The 13,425-nt window shown below is 35.9% G+C and overlaps 1 non-coding gene across 1 annotated transcript; it reads right to left on the bottom strand.

The window, feature by feature from the left end:
• Positions 1–11,395: 11,395 nt before the first annotated feature.
• LOC112998935 (small nucleolar RNA R71) lies at positions 11,396–11,502 on the bottom strand. The gene has a single exon (XR_003264114.1). It is a non-coding gene; the product is annotated as a small nucleolar RNA R71 (small nucleolar RNA).
• Between the last annotated feature and the right edge of the window lie 1,923 nt (positions 11,503–13,425).

Below are 13,425 nucleotides of genomic sequence, written 5' to 3'. Positions count from 1 at the left end.
TCCACTAAAATAGTGTTAGTTCGAAGATCTAACAGCCACTGTTTACAACCTTCTCACCTAACCACTACCCGTGCAACCTCTACCTAAGAGCCACTCTTAGATATGAGAACCCCTCTCACTCCCTCTCACTCACTCTCCCGTGTTTACAATTAAATCAAATACACACCAGAGATTGCTCTCTGAACAATAGAGATCAACTCTACACACTCAGGTCCAACACTTGATGTTAGGGTAACATCAAGGTGGCTCACAAAACACTCAAGTCCCAAAACTCACAAAATAACTCTTCAATCTCGGACTTGGTACAAAACCCGTGCAGCCTTCATGTTTATATAGCAGTGTGCGTATCTGGGCTGCAACAACTTGCGCTGGATGAGATCTATCATTCTCCTGAAAAATCTGCACTTAAAGATCTAAAAGATAAAGTTTGATCTTTTAGTTTTTATCTTTAATCTTTAATCCCTGAACGAACTATTCAAGTTTGTAATTCGAACTTTAATTATCTTTTAATTCGTTCCTAAAGATAGATCGCCAAATCTGTTGCTAACTGCACATTAATCTGTTAAAGATATAACAGATTTATGTGTCCAGTATTTTCGGGCAGGATGTCCTGGACATTGTATCCGACATCGTGGATCCTGCAGCTTCAATTCTTCATTTGACATTTTATCTTGCCTTGTGCATTGTGCAGCCCGATCTGATTCCTTGCCATAATGTTGGACATCATGTGCAGCAACTCCAGCTTTCCATCATTGTCTAAGTGCTTATGTTTTAACAAAATTTTAGCCAATCTCTTAAAACTCAGTAAAGCTAAGCACTAACAATTTGGACCACTACAGCATAAACAACCTTCAAAGCGTTGTAGTTATGTTATATTGTGAGGACAAAATGACATCTTGACCATCAATTTCCTCCAAGTTAGAGGCCATATTAGCTCAGGACTTCTTCATAAAAGATTTACATCTTTATCTTAGCTTTCCACAGACACTAAGATAATCTCAAATGCACTCCTATAGCTCAAGAAATTTTCAAATTATGGGACACATCAAGTTGTCCAGGTAAAACAACATCTGCAACTTCAAGCCAAATTTTGTCCATGATCCAAGTTGTATCAAACCATGACTTGTTCATGAAATTTGAAGATAGTTCTTCAAGCTTTCCATAGTCACCAAGAACAACTCAATTTCATTTCTGAAACTCTAGATACAGTGTCTAGAATGAACTCATCCTATTGATGAAATTTCATTTTGAGTGTGTTGCATCAATGTTGTTCTTCATGTCATGTTCATTGGGCAGATCTCTGCAATATTTTTCTTGTCCTCTATCGATTACTTCTTATGGCTTGAATTTTTCTCTTAATCTATTGAGCATGTTGACTTCTTCATTGCAGTACACAACCAAAGGCACTCTAAGTCTTCTTTTGAGATTTAAACCCTATCATCCTTTTTGAGTGACTCATGAGAACCTCACGTTTACTTTAATTGGTGTCCTCTATAGAACTTGCCTTTTTTCTGAATACACTTAAGCCAACTCATTAGTAGGCATAAAATTAGAAGGCAACATTTCAGAAAAGCATCAATCTAGTTGACCATAGGTTTAATACCCTGTTTTACAAGAAAATACAGGACTTTGTATCAACAATGGCACAAAATTTAATCTTTCAAGAGTTTAAGCGCATTGCTACCATTGGTGTTGACCATTTTGCTTATGGCTACACACTTAGAACTACTCATGGTCTAACCTATGCTTGTGAACTAGCTAGATATAGTAGTATCTATGGCTTAGTACCCTTGAAGTCCATTCATGCGCATTAGAAGATGTTATCCATTAGTAGTACAAACAACACAAGTGATTCTTGGGGGACTTAACTCTTACAAATGAGGTTGATGCATTGTTAAATATATTTTCACAACTTGATGCATGCGGAAAAATCACAATGAAGAGTAAGTTCCGTGAACTTCCATTTCTGAATACCACTTCAATATGTTCTTTCAATGTGGGAGTGAGTCGATGAAATAAAGGATGCATCAAAGTTTGTGAAATATACTAAATGTGTTCTTTCAATGTGGGAGTGAGTCAATGAAATTAACAGGATGGTTGGTAGTTTGGGAATTCTATGTGTGGCTACAAAGATGTCAGCAACAAAAAGAGGATAAAAAATGACTGTTATATGGATGAATTTCTTGATTCATTGCAACAATACATCCTTAAAATTGTTGATGTGGAACCTGGTAGAAATTGTTATTACAAGGCAATTGTAGCTTTATTAGGTCAGGGTGAGTAATCATGGGCTTCAATTCATCAAGACTTGATTCATGAACTTCAAACATGACATTCTTTATATCTTGAGCTCTTTGGCATAGAATAAAGACTAGTTCAATTGATGAGCTCTTTGTATGTCGAAAGCAATCCAACAACATCATATGACAAGTGGATGACCATTGTTAGCTGGTATATTATCTTGGTTTCCTTATCTATGCTGCAAATTTGGACTTTCTTTCTGCTTATGAGTCCAACACCTTCTGTGGCACATCAACACCTTATTGCAATTGAATTTGTTAATGGAAATCATTTTGTGCATGTATACATCATCTACTTAAGAGACTTTTTAGTATTATAAGCATGTGTTGATTTGTTCACTAACTCAACTATTCCTTTTTATATGATAATATAACTTTATTTAAAGGATAAAAGTGTCCTCGTATTGCACCACAATGGAGTACATACATACTACACACGTAAGGCTCGTTTATGGCAAGGCCACAGCTACAATGCATACCAGAATTAAACTCATTGTTGTTTCATTCAACAATAGGATCTCAACATGTAGTAGACATCACTATGGATTCAATTTAGTTAAATCCTCTTGTATAAGTACGTTATGTGTATTGATTTTAGACACGGTAAAACTCAATAGCTAATGGTTTTAATCTTTTAATGATGGCTACAATGTTTGTTAATTATTGTTAACCATGAATATTGTATTGTAATTTAGGTTGAGGTCCTTATTCCAATCATTGTGTTGTTTGTCAAAACAATACAATGAAAACATGATTTTGTAAAACAAGTCTACAACGAAATCATGTTTCCATTGCACACAAAGGGGTGAAAAAAAAACAATGGAAACAAGATTCTATTGTAGAAGTCCACAACAAAATCATCTTTTCGTAGCACACTTGGGGTGGAAAAGAAATATACAACAAAAACATGATTCCGTTTTATACTTGTAAAACAAAATTATGTTTCTGGGGGAAGGGTGATTTTGGAATAACATGACAACCCACCTATATGGGTAGTGTAAATAGCACTTATGGTAGTGCCAACAATAGTTCCCTTCTTAAGATAATGGTTACCATACCAAACAAGCCCATTACATCAATAAATTCTACATTGATTATGAAAGGCATATATATATATATATATATATATATATACATATATTTCAGTAATTATTTGTAATTACTTAATTTAGTTTAACTTTAGAAACTTAAACACAAAGAGTGATTAAAGATAATTACTCAAAGAGAAACATATATATATGTGTGTATGCATGTGTGTGTGTGTGTGATAATGACTTTCGAATCGTTCAAAAACAAATAAAACTAAGAAATTCTATAGCACAGTATTAACCTAGGTCGAACTCAGAAATATGATTCGATTTGGTTCCTACGTTCATTCACTTATAAATAGAAAGGGGGAAATTTTATCGAACAGTTTGTAAGCGACTATAAAGGAATGCGAAAACACACAAACAGAGATGAAGAAACAAAATAGAACAAGAACAAAATAAAAGTAAAGTTTAATAGCATCAATCCATTTCACCAAACCAATGCAAATCAAATCATTACAGTTACTACAAATGATGTTCAGTGTGAAAGTTCAATCAAATGCATTATAAAAAGTTCAATCAAATCAATCTCAATTGTTTGAGATTGCAAATTAGGTTGGAAAATCATCCAAATAATTTGTGATTAAATTTTGAAATTAGGAAATGAATCCATAACCTAATCCATTTTCAATCCTAAGCATAATCATAATCAGGAAAATCGAAAATAGGATTGAAGAGAAAGATGAACATTCACAAAGGTCAAGAATACTAAACCAGAACTCAAATCCAGCCTTGCTTGGAGTGGATAATTGGATTGATTAATTATTTATCCCTCCATGCTCATCACCAATGGAAAATCCACTAAATTTTGTGCAAGAAAATGGAAGAACAAAAGTGAAAAGAGGAAGAAGAATAAAGAATAGTTGAGAGAAAAAAAGAGAAAAGAGAAAGCTTGCACAACAAATAATTAATTCTGTTTTTTTACAAAATGAAGTAACTAACTAAATAATCAACTTACTCTAATATATAGAGTGACTACTAAGAAGGAAGTGATGAGTCTTGATTAGGCCCATCTAATCTACCTAATTAAACTAATTACACAAAACAAAACTCAAACTTGCAACCCAATTATTCAAATGAAGAGGCTCTGACTTCTAAGCTTAATTTGACCCTTGAAATGGCAGAATTGGCCAAATCTTATTTGTGACAAAATTGAAGATATTTTTCTTATCTTTCTAGGGACTACTCACACGTTCCATTTGGAGTTCTTTAGTGTCCCATATTCCCTACACAAGGAAGATATGTCAAGTAAACCCAAAATAAGAAAATTAGCTACAATTCTCAATTAAGCTCAATCATTTGCTTAACACCAAAACTAAGTTAAGGTGAGAAAATAAAGGTCAAAGAGATTCCAATAGAGATAAGAAGAATAGAAAAATATTCAAATACAAATGCTCAATTAAATTTCACCACACTTTATCTTTTGCACTCTTGGGAAAAACTAAAAGAAAGATTAAGAAAAAGAAATCAAACCAAAAATAACCACAACTGAAAGAAATGTATGAACAAGGCACACATATTTTTCAATGGATCCTAACAATGCACAAAAAAATGAGAGAGATGGAAAATGGAAGAATGATCTCAAGGTAACAAGCAATCCATGAACACATGATTACAAAATGTAAAATGGACAAGTAGTCAAGTCAAAATTAAGAAAGTGGTGGAACCCTTATTTGCAGATCCAATTTTTAGCCTAAGCAAACTGGGAAACCAATTTCGGACTCTATGAAATTGGGGAAAATAAAAGGATAAAGCGGAATTAGGGAAGAAGATGGAAAGAACAACGCCACAAAGAATATAATTCTTTGATAAGAACCTAAGGTTTCACACAAGAACTAAGAGGGACACTATCTTCACAGTGTCTAATCTGAATATTTCATCAAAACTGCCAACAAAGTGTTTAAGAAGTCTATTTATAACTCCTACTAGTAACCCTAAATGAGGCCCAAGACCTAATAACTAATCTAATAATTAAAAGACTTAAAAATAATAATAAAAAAGGTAGCAGCCCATTACAAGTCCAAAAATAGGCCCAAAAATATAATTAAAAAAAATAAATCTTATTCTAAAAGTTGGTTAAAATAAATAATCTTCACTTCTTCTTCTCTTTCCTCCATGAAAGAATTTAGTCTCTTGCAAAGCTCTTGAAATCTCTTACTCCTTGCTTTAGCTCTAGTGATTGGTTCATCCATGTTGAGCCCATCCAAACCAAACTCTTCCTCTTTGGATATCAGAATGTACCATGGTGATTGAAATCTCTCAAGGAACAACACTCGACCTTATTTAATGTATATGGGTTTGTGTTTACACTCAAGCACCACATGTAACTAGCAAATCCAAATTTTGACAAGATTCTAATCCATTCAACTTGTAATACACATGCATCAAAAGATCAAAAGGACTTTTATTGGCTTGTAACGTATGGCTTAGGTAAGGGTGGATATGAGAAGGATATTTAGGCTAAAGCTAAGGGAAAAAAGGGCCAATGAGGAGTAACTCAACAAGTGAAAAGAGGGTTAGAAACAAAGAAACAAAGTGGATAACAAAAAAATTAAAATAACAAGAACTTACAAGAATGAAATATGAACCACAACACATTTTTTTCTTTCATTAATTTTTTTTTGTTCTTCTCTTTGTTTGTACCATTTTTTTCTTTTTGAACTTTTGTTTTTTATACTTCCATTTTTTCTTTCTTTTATTTTTATTTTTTTCTTTCTTTTGTATTTTTTTTAACAAGTCACACGAAAATGAAATGACGAAAACAAAGGAAATTTCATAAAATAAAGTACAACTCCTCTACACTTGAAATGCACATTGTCCTCAATGTGAGCATGTAATGAAATGCAAATAAAGAGACAACATATAAAAGAGAAGGGAAAGGAAACTCCTCAAGTGCCATTCAAGGCACTTCATAACATAAAATTGGCAAGACCAAAGAGAGGTCCGCCACAAATTCCTCCACTTGGGGGCTCTCATGAAAAAACTTGAGTTGGTAACCGTTCACTTTGAAGACTTTTCTAGTAACTTCATTTTTAATCTCATTTGTACCATGGGAAAAAACATTAGTAATAACAAAAGGACTACCCCATCTAGATCGAAGTTTACTGGAAGATGGCATGCCTTACCGAAAACCACCCTATAGGGAGACATCCCCAAAGGTGTTCGGTAAGCGGTCTTGTGGGCCCATAGAGCATCCTCAAGTAGCTTGCTCCAATCCTTCATGTTGGGTTGCACTACCTTCTGCAACACTTGCTTGATCTCTCTATTAAAAACCTTTGCTTGCCCATTAGTTTGGGGATGATATGCTAAAGCAACTGTATGCACAACCCCATAATTTTGGAGCAAGAATTCTAATGACCCGTTACAGAGTGGCTCCCCTGGTCACTGATAATGGCTCTAGGCACACCAAACCTGCAAAAAATGTTGGATCTCACAAAATCTACAACAACTTTAGAATCATTAGTTCCAGTGGCCTTATCTTCAATCCACTTTGAAGCATAATCAACAACAAGTAAGATATATGAAAAACCACGAGAAATAGGAAAAGGACCCATAAAATCAATACCCCAAGCATAAAAAATCTCACAAAAAGTAATGGGTTATTGGGGCATCTCATGCCTATGTGTAATGGTCCTTTATGCTCTTTGACACTGCTCACAGGTGGTGGAAAAATGATGAATATCTCTAAAAATGGTGGACCAATAGAACCCACCATCTAAGATCCTCCTAGCGGTTCATTGAGGACCAAAATGACTATCGGTAGGTGTGCCATGACAAAACTGTAGAATAGACTGAATCTCATGATCGGGCACACACCTGCGGATCACTTGGTCACTACCAAACCTCCACAAATAAGGATCATCCCACACATAGTATTTGGCATCACTCTTAAGTTTATCAATACCTAGATGCATGCAGTGGGACAACAGATGCAACAATGAAATTCACAATGTCAGCAAACCAATGTGTGACATGTGATGAATGCAACTACATCAAATGATCATCAAGGAAGTTATCCCTAATAGGGAGGGAATCAACAAGTCCCTCAATCCTGCTCAAATGATCAGCCACCATGTTTTCTGCACCACTCCTGTCTTTGATCTCAATATCAAACTCCTAAAGAAGAAGCATCTACCTAATCAATATGGGTTAAGCATCAGGCTTCTTCGATAGGTACCTTAAGGCTGCATGGTCAATACAGACAATAATATGGGAGCAAAGCAAATAAGATCTAAATTTATCTAATGCAAAAAAAAAAATAGCTAAAAGATCCTTTTCAGTGGTGGTGTAGTTGACTTGGGTTGCATCCAGAGTGCGTGAGGCGTAAGCAATGACATGTGATAGTCTATAAACTCTTTGCGAAAAAATAGCCCCAAGATCATACTTGGAAGCATCGCATATGAGCTCAAATGGAAGCTCCCAATCCGATGGCTGCATGATGGGAAAAGTGGCAAGCCTTCTCCTCTGCCCCTCTAATGCCTCTCTATAAGGTTGGTCAAGCACATAATCTACGTCCTTTTGAAGAAACTTGGACAATGGCAGGGCAATCTTGTTGAGATCTTGGATAAATCTCCTATAAAAACTTGCATGTTCAAGAAAAGAACATACTTTCCGCATAGAAGTAGGGTAAGGAAGATAAGTAATAACATCGATCTTGACCTTATCGACCTCAATACCTCTACTAGAGACCAAATTCCCTAAGACTATACCTTCATGGACCATAAAATGACATTTTTCAAAGTTAAGAACAAGGTTAGTCTCAATGCATCGGTCAAGAACTCTAGAGAGGCTATCCAAACATGCATCAAAGGAAGAACCATAAATAGTGAAATCATCCATAAACACATCCTTGCAACTCTTTAATAAATCAGAAAAGATATTCACCATGCACCTTTGGAAGGTGCCAGGAGTGTTGCATAGGCCAAAAGGCATCCTGGTGTAGGCAAATGTGCAAATGGACAAGTGAATGTGGTCTTGTGTTGGTCCTCTGGTGCAATATGAATCTACATGTAACCTAAAAAACCATCAAGAAAGCAATAATATGATTTACCTACCAACCTCTCCAGAACCTGATCAATGAATGGGTGAGGGAAGTGATCCTTGCGAGTTGCCTGGTTTAGTCTCCTATAATCAATGCAAACTTGCCGACTATTGGCCACTTTAGTTAGGATCAACTCATTATACTAGTTCTTCATAATAGTGATGCTCGACTTCTTAGGGACCACTTGTACAGGTGAAACCCGAGTGCTATCTGAAATGGGATAAATGATCCCTGTAACTAATAGCTTCATCACCTCCTTCTTCACCGCATTAAGAATGGTGGGATTCAACTTCTTTTGTTGCTACCTTACAGGCCTGAAATCATCTTCCAAAAGTATCCGATGCATGCATATGGAAGGATTTATTCCAGGAAGGTCAACAAGTGTCCACCCAATGGCCTTTTTGCGGCCTTTCAAAACATGTAGCAACTTATCCTCATGCTCAAGTGAAAGGATGCTAGATATGATGACTGGGAGCTTTTGAGGATCATCTAAATATGCATACTTAAGGTGCTCAGGTAATGGTTTTAGATCCAAGGAAGGTGGTTGAATGGTGGAAGGCAAAGGAAGAAAAATAGGAAGATCAAAACCTGCTCCTACATCACAATCAGAGTGAATTACAAAAGAAATCTCTGCACAAATACTACATACAATAGCAGACTCATCAGAATCATCACAGGTACAATCAAAAGAACCAAGATTAAAGTCATAAAATTCAGAAAGTAAATTGATGTGTCATTATTTTCTCCTATTTCTTAACCCTTTTTGTCACCATTTTAATTACTGATTAGCCTTAATTGTCAAATTAATTATGCAGTTTATCATTTGGGCCTACTTGACTAATTTTGTGTTTTTAATTTAATTTCAGGAGAATTATAAGCAATTGGGCTTGAATCCAGAATTGGGCTTGGAATTGAAGAGAACAAACAATTTTATTTCATCTAGATTTTATTTCGTCCAGATTTTATTTCATCCAATCTTATCTTATCTTGTCCAGATTTTATTTTATTTTGTTTATGGGCTTTGACTTAAAATAGATTTGTAAGCTTTGGAGCTGAGGACCTATATAATAGCACCAGGGTTTTAGTTTAGTGAGGTTTTTTCGAAGAGGAGAATAATTCTAGGGTTTTAGAATTCCAGTTTTTACTGTTCACGTAGAATAAAATTTGTTTTCTACAATTTCGTTTCTGCTTCAATCTACAATTTCGTTTTCTACTGATTAATGGAAGACTAAGTCTCCAATGTTGTTTTCACTTGAGGATCAAGCACAACTCTCTTTGAGGTTTTGTTATTACTATTGAATTCTGATCAGTTTTTCCTCTTCACCAATTACTCTGTATTTGTTGCTATTAATCCATGCATGCTTAGTGCTTGATTAATTATCTCTGCGCTTAATTTACGTTCATACTTAATGATCAGTTTCGTTCATGATTAATTGGTGTATGTGTTGCTTAATCACATAATGACAGCTTTATGTTAATTTTCACTTAGTAATTTAATTTAGGGTTGGATTAAGTGGTTGAACTGATTAAGGATAAATTCTCGTAACCTAGGATAAGAGACTTGCTTGTGAATCAAGGGGAAACAACATGTTTTAATTCTGTTATTTTCTAATTAAAATTTGCTCGCTGTTTAAATTACAAAAACAAACAACCCCCCCTCCCCAATTTTTTACTGTTTTATTACTATCTGTTATGAACGTTTGGTTGACCATTGCTCATTGGGAGACGACCTAGGATCACTTCCTCGATCAAATTTGATTCGGGTACGACCTCGATCAAATTTGGCGCCGTTGCCGGGGAGCAGTGGACCAAAGGTTCATAATAGTGTTTAGTTGTTTTGTTTTGCTAGCGTTTTGTTTTGAATTTCAGTCGTGTCCCCTGTTTAGCGACTGATTCAGTTGGTTTTTTGCTGTGAACAGTGATTAACGACTGATTTTGCAATTTAATTAGCGATTTTTGTTTAATGGTTAGAGTTGTTATTTTTGGCTGATTTTTTGTGTGGTAGTTTCTTTTGATCCATATTTTGTGTGAAAAATACCAGGAGCACTTGGTGTGGTTGAATTTGAGAGAGACAAAAATTTTGGGAACTGGTTTTTAGCAAATTAAAACGGCCATAATTTTTGCTCCAAGTATCAGAATGACTATTATTATATATGCATTTGGGGTAGAAAAAAATTTCCCATATTGTGGTAACCGGCTAATTGGGGTCTCCCAAACTCAAAAAATCAGTTGTTTACTAAGTTTTTTTTTTCAAGCATTATTGTCCTATTTTTATAAACTTTGCTTAAGTAGTTTTCATAGTTAGACTTTGAATTTTTGTTTGAAATTTTTTGTGCTATCTTTTCATGATTTTAGGGTGTTGCTCACAAAATTTCAGCTCATTTGGATATTATTTGACTATTGTTGTAGTTTTAACCCTCCCATTTGATCCTGAAATAGACAGAACCTTTCATAGATTAGTTAGGCATAGTGTGCATCCTGGTCATTTTGTGCATTTTGAGCATCCTAATCATTTTGAGCATTCTGTTGCTGGTGATTCTGAATATTCAGATTTTGAGCATTCAACTACTAATTTTCATACTGAGAACATGGCTCAACCTCCACCTCGTGAGAGGACTCTTAGGGAGATGGCTGCACCTGATTTCACTTATGAAAGCTTATGCATTCAATATCCTGATGAGGGTGTTCCATATGTTCTCAAGACTGGACTAATACATTTGCTGCCCAAGTTTCATGGTCTTGCAGGTGAAGATCCTCATAAGTATCTTAAGGAGTTCCATATTGTTTGTTCCACCATGAAGCCCCCTGATGTCCAAGAAGATCATATGTTTCTAAAGACTTTTTCTCATTCTCTGGAGGGAGTGGCAAAAGATTGGCTATACTACCTTGCTCCCAGGTCCATTTTCAGCTGGGATGACCTTAAGAGGGTGTTCTTGGAGAAATTCTTCCTTGCATCTAGGACCACTGCCATCAGAAAAGACATTTCAGGCATCATGCAACTTAGTGGAGAGAGCTTGTATGAGTACTGGGAAAGATTCAAGAAATTGTGTGCAAGCTATCCTCACCACCAGATTTCTGAGCAACTCCTTCTTCAATATTTCTATGAGGGACTTAGCAACATGGAGAGGAGTATGATTGATGCTTCCAGTGGTGGAGCTATTGGTGATATGACCCTTGCTGAGGCTAGGAATTTGATTGAGAAGATGGCTTCCAACTCCCAACAATTCAGTGCAAGAAATGATGTTATTGTCCTTAGAGGAGTCCATGAGGTGGCCACGGATTCATCTTCATCTATTGAAAATAAAAAGCTTGAGGGAAAACTTGATGCCTTGGTCAACCTAGTAACTCAGCTTGCCATGAATAAGAAATCTGCACCTATTGCAAGAGTCTGTGGTTTATGTTCTTCTGCATATCACCATACAGATCTTTGTCCTTCTTTGCAGCAATCTGGAGTCAATGAGCAACCTGAAGCTTATGTTGCAAACATTTATAATAGACCTCCTCAGCAGCAAAACCAACAACAATAGAATAATTATGACCTTTCAAGCAACAGATACAATCCAGGTTGGAGGAATCATCCAAATCTAAGATGGACAAGTCCTCCACAACAACAACAGCATGTCCCTCCTTTCCAGAATGTTGCTAGTCCAAGCAAGCCATATGTTCCTCCTCCAATGCAGCAACAGCAGCAACAGTCACAACAAAGACAACAAGCAACTGAGGCTCCTCCTCAACCTTCCTTAGAAGAGTTAGTGAGGCAAATGACCATCCAGAATATGTAATTTCAGCAAGAGACAAGAGCCTCCATTCAGAGTCTGACAAATCAAATGGGGCAGATGGCTACTCAGTTAAACTAAGCTCAGTCCCAAAATTCTGACAAATTGCCTTCACAAACTGTGCAGAATCCGAAAAATGTGAGTGTCATCACCTTGAGGTCTGACAACCAAATTCAAGTGCCTCCACCAGTAGCAACACCTGCACCTGAACCTGTCAAGCTTCATTCTAAACCTGAAAAAGAAGATGAGATAGTTGTACAAAAGAAGAAGCTTCCTGATCAGGGAACTAACAAAAATTTTCATGTAGATGGACCTTCTTCTAGTAGCTCTGACTTGCAACAGCCTCCTATCCCTCTTCCATTTCCACATAGAGCAATTCCCAACAAAAAAATGGAAGAAGTGGAAAATGAGATCTTGGAGACCTTCAGGAAAGTAAAGGTGAACATACCTCTACTAGATGCCATCAAGCATATTCCAAGATATGCCAAGTTTCTAAAGGAGTTGTGCACCCACAAAAGGAAGCTCAAAGGCTATGAAAGGATTAGCATGGGCAGAAATGTGTCAGCATTGATAGGTAAATTTGTTCCTCATATTCCTGAGAAATGTAAGGACCCAGGTACTTTTTGTATACCTTGCATTATTGGGAACAATAAATTTGAGAATGTCATGCTAGATCTAGGAGTATCAGTTAGTGTCATGCCTCTGTCCATTTTCAATTCTTTATCTCTTGGACCTTTGCAATCTACAGATGTGGTGATTCATTTGGCAAATAAAAGTGTTGCTTACCCCGCAGGTTTCATAGAGGATGTGCTGGTTCGGGTTGGTGAACTTATTTTTCCTGTTGATTATTATGTTCTTAATATGGAAGAGGGATTTTCCCATGGTTCAGTTCCAATTATTTTAGGCAGGCCATTTATGAAAACAGCCCGAACCAAGATAGATGTTTATGATGGCATATTGTGTATGGAATTTGGTGATATTGTTGTTCATTTTAACATTCTTAATGCCATTAAACATCCATCTGAGGATCATTCTGTTTTTCATGCTGAGATAATTGATTAGATTGTTGATGATTATATGTTTGATTTTGATTCTGTTCTTCATGGTAGGAAACATCCATTTTTATCTGATCTGCATACTTGTCATTCCTTATGCATTGAATATGAATCTGAGTTTGAATTTGATCCTGTATCTGATTTTTATGCTGAGAGTGAATTTGA

The sequence above is a fragment of the Glycine max genome, chromosome 13 (genome assembly GCF_000004515.6).
Source record: "Glycine max cultivar Williams 82 chromosome 13, Glycine_max_v4.0, whole genome shotgun sequence".
In the NCBI taxonomy this organism is placed as follows: domain Eukaryota; kingdom Viridiplantae; phylum Streptophyta; class Magnoliopsida; order Fabales; family Fabaceae; genus Glycine; species Glycine max.
The sequence above is the reverse complement of the archived record's forward strand: the minus strand, read 5'-3'. Positions and strand labels throughout refer to the sequence as shown.